Genomic DNA, 9,125 nt, shown 5'->3' with positions numbered 1-9,125 from the left:
AAGAAAATTGTTCCCAAGTTGTGCACCTTTCCCACTGAAAAAAAGTATCCTCCAGAAAACCTAGGTATTTCTTGTGCATCATTCTGGCCGGATGCTGTGGAATAGCAAAGATCTATGACACAGCCCTTGTCCTCAAGGAGGTTAAAATCTTGAGATACATCTCCCCTGGTCCCATTTAACATCTCAGTGTGTGGAGTCTTAAAGCTTTCATAGAGATAAGTAGGAAACCCTCGCAGTTTGGCCTGCTTATGCCCTGGCATCACCAAAAGCACTGTTTTTGCATTTGGGAAAACCAGTGACAACGTGCTGTGAACCAGGAAATGCAAAGGAGTGTCTTAGGCTGTGCTGTGAGTTCCCAAGCAGCTTACAACCTGACCTGGAGATGAGAGGGTCTATGAATAGCAAAAGGACACCCAAAAGGACATTGGAGGCTGCGTTGATGCCATGAGTTAATGGAATCAGAATCCCTCACGGAGGATGAGGGGTTTGATAGGGCTGGCAGCATCTTCATTTGGGGAGTGCCTTCCTGGATCATGAGTGGCCGGAGGTACTGGGACCAGGAGAGCAGTTTAGCTGGAAGCATGTCAACGCTGTTGGGTTTTCCGTACATGAATGAAGAGGCTGAACCAGGTGGGTGGAAATGGGAATCGGCTACATTGGGGAAGGGGGTTGACAACACTTGGTGAAGTAGAAGGAGGAGACAAGTGTCATGGAGATTTCTGGTCTGGGTGACTCAGAAGAGAGGTCAGAAAGAAATGCCAGTGTAGAGGCTGCACAGGGGAAACAATGAGAAGGCCAAAAACAAACTTTGGGGACTGTTCCCAGTGAGCACGAGTGGCATATAAAGGCCTGAAAGCCCAGCAACTTGCCACCCTCCACGCTGCTGTTGGCACCGCTGTGGGCACCCCTCCAGCTCTCAGGTAGTCAGGTGAGGTATGGATGGAGGCCATCTTTTACTGGCACCCTTTACTGTGACATTCCACATTGTTGAAACAACTCAAGGAAAGCCCAAGGTCTGAAAACCAGTATTTCAGGAAGACCTGGGTTCATTAATAGACCCAGGAAGTGGTCTTTTTCTGCTAAATCCAACCTCATTTTGATTTAACAAGCCTCTGCTAAGCCTCTTATCCGTGCCCAGCATGATGCTAGATCTTAAGGCAATACAAGAGAATTTCAAGACAAACACCTGAGGAAAAAATAATCCCAGGAGGCATGATTAAGTGCAAATAAGGAGAGTATGGCCAGTAAGCAGGAGAGGAGCAGCCGAAGAGCACAGTGCAAAGGGGAGACTACCTGAACAAAGGCATGGTGTCTGGGAGAAGTATAGTGTGTGTAGGGACACTGTGCGAGGCTGAAGTGTGTTGGGTAGCACAAGGTAAATTGAAATCGCATAGGATTAGATCATTGAAACAAACAAAAAAGCATTGATTGAATGAATGCCTTGTGTATTCTGGAGTTTAACTACAATCTTATTCTACATCACTTAAACGCAGGTGTTTGTATTCCCATTTTATACATGGCCATGGCCGGCATGTATCAGAATTAGGATTCCAGCTTTCATCTGTCCAGCACCAAAGTCCATGCTCTTTATGCCCCATTGGTTGGAATTGAGGTCTGGGCTGTTTAGATTCTGAGCTGGAGGTAACTGGGATGTTGGTTGGAGGTATTAGAACAAGTCAGTAACAGATTGGGGCTAAGGTAAATCAGGTGGAAGGAACTAGGGTCATTCAGATGTTCGGTGGGTTGCTTAGGCTCAGTGGAGTGGGGTGTGACAAAGGAGTGAAAGAAGATTGATAGTGTTTTCTCATTTATGGGAGAGTTACCTATTGAGTGCCTACTGTGTGCCTATGTGCAGGCACTGTTTTAAGCACGAGAGAGCGAGCAGTGGGCAAAACTAAGCCTTCCAGAAGCGGATGTAACATAACTTTAGGGACTGAAGCCATGTGTGATTCTTGTTTTGTACATGCAGCTTTCATTGCTGAAATCAGAAACCTGGCCTCCTCAAAATAAGGTTCAGAATTTGGCATGGCCAACCCTCCCTACTCCTACTGAGCAGAGGACATGTGCTCTTTGCCGTGGGGACAATTAATCCTACATGGAAGAGCCAGCACCCCAGTGACAGGCAGCAGGCACCTCAGTTTCTGGAAATAGCTTGAGCAAAGCCTCCTCATCTGCAGCAGACTAAATAAACATGAGAAGGTAAGGAAATGCAGGTTTTTTGGGGAAAAGTGCAACTCCTAAACATTAGGTATTCTTGAATGAGTGTGACTTGAATGAATTCTGCAGGGAGAGTGGGAGAGGAAGCCCCATTGCCGAAGTGGAGGGGAATCTCTCCTTCCCGCAACTGGTCAGAGGCCATATCACAGGAAAGCAGATTTTAGCCCTCCTATGTTCCTTACTGTTAAATTCTCATGAGGAATGAGGGTGACTTACTTTCCAGTTACAATACTCAACATAGTGCTGCCTCCTGCTGGAAGCATCTGTTAAAAGAAGGAAGGAAGCGTACACCTCAGAAACAGTTTTTCCATTCCATTCCTTTAGGTGGAGGAGGAAAGTGAAGGGAGCCACTTGCATTCTAGACCTGAGCACAGTTCTCTGCGTTACCTCAAATTATGCAGCTGGACCCTCATTCTCTGAGAACCCTGAGAGAGTTTTCCAGATAGGGTGACCAGAGATGCATTGCAGGCAGAACCAGGGTAGAGAACACGCCTGCGCTTTCCCTGGTGTGGGACAAGCTGGTCAGAGCCTTGCCTCCTCCCTCCAGCCAAACAGCTATGCATACTGCCCTCTGGACCTCAACCCCTCACCCACCAGCAGTAAGCAGGTGGCCCTACTGACCAAGGAACGCCACCTAGCAACAGAGCTTACCTGTTGAGTTTTCTTCTCAACGCGAGCTTCTGCCATTAGGTTGCATTTAAACCATTTCTAGTGATTCCGCCCTATTATGGGAGAAGCATGACTGCCTTCCAAAAGGTCAGTCAGGACTCTGAACTGTTAAAAACTCCTCCCTTAGCCTCTATAAGACAGTTTCAGATTTGCATCAGTATCATGGCAATAAATGTAGTCACTCAGGTTATCCCCCAACTCCTGGATAGTTTCAGCTCTTGAGCTCCTCAAGAACCACCAAGAAGCCCATCCACAGCTGTGTTTCCTAGCTCCCGAGCTGGGCCTTTTAACTCAGACGAGGGACATCAACAGCGTCCTAGAAACCTCTGATATCCAAATCAGAGGCACTGGCACCCAAATACTCTGTAAGCCTGATGAACTTTGCCACACTCTTACTCAATTCACTGGAAAACTATGCTAGTGGTACTGGTCTGATATGGGGAAAAAGTAGCATGACTTCACCACTTCTTTCTTCTGTGAATGGCATCTAAACCAGATCAGCTCTTTGGGCAATCAGATCTGCCCAGAGGCCAAAGGGATTTTTTTAGTGTGGCCAGCCTGTAACGTGTGAGCCCTCTGGCCCACCGCCTCTACCTGTTCAGCCCTAGTTTTGAGAGATCTCAAACCCCAGAGGAACAAATTAGCACTACTATTCTTTGCTGTAGTCAAGATGCAATTGGAAATGGCACTCAATCTTGCGTCCCTCTGTTGACAGGATGATCTACTTAGCATCTCCAGCCAGAACTTTCAGCCACTGCCTCCGCTCTCCCTCCTGGAGACTCCAGTTCTTTCTTACATCAGACTTGACAGCTTCCTTCATGTTCCTCCAGGGTTGATGACAGGCCATCACAAACAGGACATTATCAGCCCAAGGGAGAGCGATCAACCCTGGCCTGTCAGACAGCTGGTCTGCCGTGCACAGCACTCACTTGGGTGCTTCACTAAGTGTACGTGACCAGATGGGTGTTTGAACCCAGGGTAGGGTGGGTAGCAGAGGGCCGTGGCTTTTGGGCCAACGTTATGAAAACTTAAACATCTGATTGAGTAACTCCATTCAAGTTTATGGTTCAGTCAGAACCTTCCTCTCATCAAGCAACGGAAAGGTCATGACATTGCCTCTTCCCGGGAGTCCACCTGTCCGTCCATAAGACAAGCTCACTCTCAGATTTTCCCTACTTCAAGTCTCCTCTGCTAACTGCTGTCTTCTTGACCTTCCCCAGATATTTGGGTTTCTTGTACTACACGGCTTCTTTCACACTCCGAGTTCCATCACTGTGTCTCATGCCAAGCAACTCCAACTCAACAACCATCTACCACATCCTGGTCAGAACCTGATATGACTAACAGAAGGGAAAAATGTAACCTCACTCCTTCCCTAAGGAACACAGATAATAGACTCTTTCTTTTTCACCCTGCCCTCTCTCTCCTTAAGGCCCTGGTTTTACATTAGAATCACTGGGAAGCTTTTTTTTTTTATTACTTTTTTAACGCTGGTAATACCTAGATCCCTCCTTTATGGAGTCTGATTGCATTGGCTAAAGGGAATTGTCTTGTTTTGTTTTGCTTTTTGTTAAGCTCCTTAGGTGATTCTAATGTACACCCAGGGTTGGGCACTATTATGGGAAGGGAGGGGGAGGAGTATAGCAAGAAGACCAAAGAGGGAAAAGGGAAGAGAGGAAATCAATTCAATACTATTCAGAATTACTTTGCTACATTAGCTAATAGCTAAGCAGGGTTAGTTAGTGCCAGGTACACCCAAAGCCCTGTTGAAAGGGACTACATTGGAGAGGCTAGTGGGCAGGTGAAGAAGAAAAACACTCTAACCTCTGCTACTCAAAGCATGATCCTCAGACTGGCATCCTGGGCATCATCAGGAGCTTGTTAGAAATCCAAGAACCTTAGGCCCCAGCCCAGACCCTGGGCATCTGTGAAGTGGTGCTCTGTCTGCTATTTTGCTAAAGTGGACTTCCAGGAGGAGGAAGGTCTGCCACTGAGTTTTCCAGTTGTAAAGCTTCCTGAAAAAGCTTCATTCATCTTTGAGGGAACAACAAGAAAATACTCAAGTGAGGAGTGAGTGTGGCTGCGGGCAGAGAGACAAAGTGAACGCAACTTTGGGTTATTTTTTGGACTGAAAAGTCACCGATCAACATTTAAAACCCAGCTCACATGTGTCTCTCTTTTTCTTTTAAATGAAAAGAAAATCCTCAGTTCCTTGAGTGCCTGAAACATCTTTTTCCTACTCAAAAGTAGGCTCATTCACTTTAGCATCTGTCCTGGGGAAATTACTTTGTGTGGCTTAGTCCATGTATGTAGAAAGCTTTTAAAAATGTGTTGGCTCTCTGACAAGGTAGCTAAGTTGGGTTGGAGCATCATCCTGATACTCAATCCCTGGTCAGGGCACACGCAAGCAACAACCAATGAATGCAAAAATAAGTGGAACAACAAATAGATGTTTCCCTCTCTCTCTCTCTAAAATCAATCAGTAAATAAAATTTTAAAGTAATCTTTAAAAAATGTGTTCACTTTTTTCCTAATTATAAATCTAATTCATAGGAAAATCTAAAATACTACAGAAGTATATTATGAAAAGAATAGGCAGTGTCTGCAATCCCTCCCTTCCTTCAGAGATAACCACTGGTAAAAGTCCAGTGAGCATAATTCCAGATCTCTTTTTCTTTGTGTATACTAACAAATGAACAGAAGTTGGATCACAACATAATGCTGTTTTTTTTTTTTTTAACACTCCTTTTTCATTCTCAGGTCCAGAAAAATCCATCAGTCAAAATAAACAGTTCCTTATTAACTTCACCCAAAATAATTCAGTCTTATGGGGTGAAACAATAGTCATAATACTGCTTTGAAACTTGTCTTTTAACATTCGCCATTCAATCCAAAAAGAATAGCGCCAACAAAGAAAAGGAGGCAAAATGCACTGAGTGTTGAGTAGGGGGCTGATTGCTTTTGAACCTTTCAAAGAAGTAGATTCTGAACAAGCATCAGGATTTGTTTTGAGTGAAATGATTACCTGTATATGTCTTCCTGCAGGTAAGCCAAATGGGATTACGGCCATCTTGGTCCACTGTAAAATGTTCTACTTTATAACTGATGACTATGCTCCCATAAAAACTTTCATGAAACAAGGTTTCCAGAGGAAGTAACTTTGGCGTAGGTCTTCATGTAATGGACATAGATCCAAGGAGCGAGGCACAGTCTAGATGGGGAAAAGCAGGGAAGCAGGCCCAAACCTAGAGAGCTGAGGATGGGGTGGAGTATGCTGAGAAAGCGGGATTCCAACAGGACTGGGACGCCATTTGCTGGGCACTCGTGAGCACTGAGCTGAGTCTGAGTTCTCTCTGAGAGCCAGTAAGTAGCTTCCTAAGGGAAGATGAGGTGATACAGAGGTGCCACATGATTGGCCAGGATGGACGGGAGTAGGAAAACCAGAAACATGAAGATTTAGTTGTGGTAATTCTTGTGAGGAGAAAAAACTACAAATAGTGGGCTGGTGAGAGGCAGTAGAATTGAGAAGGGACAAGGGAGTATTTGTGATCTCGCTCCCCAGCATATGCCGCCAGTTTGGTGCAAGTAAACGCTTATAAAAATTCAAGAAATAAATTGAGAAGGGACAAAAGTGAGACGTGGTGGAGAAAAGTGAGGAAGACAAAGAATGCTTTTGGAAAGCTTTTATTTACTTCTGATTTGAGCAACAGATGTACACTGTCGGACACTTGGAAAATATAAAGAATAAGAAGTGGTCTTTATAAACCCACCACTCAAGAATAACAACTGGGAGCATTTGAATATTATATTTGAGGATGAGAGAGAATGGGCCCTGTATTTGCACCACAGCAAGGAGAGTAACTTTGCCTCCAGCAGGCAGCTGTACCCTGGCAGCTCTCTGGCAGGCCTGTGAGTTCTCTGCTGGGGACAGAGAGCTTCGAACAGTGTTTCTCCTGTTTGTCCATCCTAAACATCCTACCCAATGCTCTGTGAGTGATTTTAATTAACTTTATCTCGAGAAGGTACCCTGTTTGGTGGATGCCTTGCTTTCCCATCCCTGAAATTAGGTCTGACTCTTCCTTAGCCTGGCCCACTTTTACCCACAGGTAAGTTGGCTGTAGGAAAGAGGAAGGCAATTCTCCTAAAACCTTGAAATTCAAATATTCGCTACTCTTACCACAACCTCTCAGCATCCCAGCCCCTGCCTTCTCAGTTGGACTTCTGGACGCTGAATTCTCCAGTATTTCCTGTCCCTCTGCTTAGTCATGTGTGATGGTTGATCACCTGGACTGTTTTCTCACTATCGTAACTTTTAATTTTTTATTTCTTGGTTAGAGAGAGAGAGAGAGAGTCATTGATTTTGGTTGACTCCTGCATGTGCCCTGGCCAGAGATGGAACCTGCAACCCTGGTGCATCGGAACCACACTCCAACTAATAAGCCGCCTGGCCAGGGCTTAGTTAGGAAGTTTTAATTTCAGACTATCCTATGTGAGTTACTTTAAGTCTCCAAATTCATAAGGCCCGCCATGCAAGCCTCTCCTGAGCTTGTCAGTTTTAGTATGTGGCCCCTTTTTCATCCACACTGGTCAAGTATTTTCTGGAATATCTCTCAGTTTGGATTTGGTGGACATTTTTCTTTTGATTAACCCAGGGTTATGAATTTTAGGGAAGGATTCCAGAGAGATCAATTAGTTTTCATTGCATCATATGAGGGTACAAATAATGTCAACATGACTTATCACTGGTGGTGTTAACCTTGATCACTTGGTTAAGGTGGCACCTGCATTTCTCCCCTGTAAAAATTATGGTTCTCCTTTTCCCAATTCTGTTCCTTAGAAGTAAGTGACTAAATCTAGCCCACACACTCAAGGATAAGGAGGATTCAAGCTCTACCTCCTGGAAGAAGGCTTATCTAAGATTTCATCACCAAGTTGTCCCAACTGGCACAGCACATTGGGTTGGATGTAAAACCAAAAGGTCGCAGGTCTGATTCCTCATCAGGGCACATGCCTGAGTTGTGGGCCAGGTCCCCATTTTGGGGGCATGCAACTAAAAATAAATAAAATCTTAAAAAAACAAAACAAAACAAACAGCTCATGTCGCCATGTTAAAACCTCCACTACAGCAAATACTTTGGGAGATATACTTTGAATCGGTGTAAGTGTCCTGTTTTTTCTAAAGTTTCACTCACTACTATTAACATTTATCACCAACAATTTTTAAAATAATCTATCACTTGGTAATTCAATTATATCCTCCTTTACTTTTGTTGAAAACAAGTAACTGAGAAACAACTGAGAAGCGAGAATATCTACACATTACCAATTGTTCCTGTGCCTAGTGTCCCAGAGCTTTGTACAGCCGGGGGCAATACCTCATAGTAAGATTTAGATGCAGGATTGGACAAAAGAAGGCTTTTTCTTTTTCTTTTCTTTTTTTGTAAAGTGAGACAAAGTATCCTTGGGCAACTTTTTAGTAAGTAGGTTGTAAACGCTGATTTCCTAAAAACTCGCTTGGCCCGAATACTTACAAGGGTTTGTATTCTCCAGTTTGCAGACTCTGGTTCTGGATGATTCCACTCTAAAGACTTCACCTACCAACACTCGCTGTTACCTTTTAGTCCGTACCTGTTCCTTTCTCTAAGGACCAAGCTTCTCTAAAACTCTTAAGCCCCACAGCACCTGGCTCCCTAATCTACGGGCTTCATTTTCAGCCTCTTATAATATTAAGTGGCTTACAGCTTCTAGAAGGCACATTGTTTCTTGCCTCTCCCGCCTGGGTACTCCATCCACAGCTCCTCCCCGGTCCTCGCCTCGTAGCTGAGGCTCCGGATTCAGACTGTCTAGGTTCCCCCATCTCGAAAGGCCACTCTAAATTGCAGATTAGGGCAGTGCAACAAACTAACTACTTCTGGGGCTGGCAGCCGGACTAGCTCGCCTTTCCAGAAGACATTTCCCACTTTTACAGGGAAGGGGCATTTGCAGTGCACACAACAGCGTTCAAGTTCGTAGGCAGCCAGTATTCTCAAAGCGCATCCGCCCCTGGAATGATGTTACAGCTAGAGGAAATCCCACGAATAGTCAAGCCTCCTTCGCCTTCGCCTGGCTTTGCCTGTGGCTAGCCAAGCCCCGACGCCCCGCCCACTTTTGCTTGGCTTTGGGACCTTCAAGTGGGCCAGGAGTGTGCATTACTCAGGACGGCAGTGGACCCACCACGGGTCTTTACTATTTGAAGATGA

This window comes from Pteronotus mesoamericanus, unplaced genomic scaffold (genome assembly GCF_021234165.1).
Source record: "Pteronotus mesoamericanus isolate MK-2021 breed Mesoamerican mustached bat unplaced genomic scaffold, CSHL_Meso_final contig_169, whole genome shotgun sequence".
Classification (NCBI taxonomy): domain Eukaryota; kingdom Metazoa; phylum Chordata; class Mammalia; order Chiroptera; family Mormoopidae; genus Pteronotus; species Pteronotus mesoamericanus.
This window is presented reverse-complemented; position numbering follows the sequence as displayed.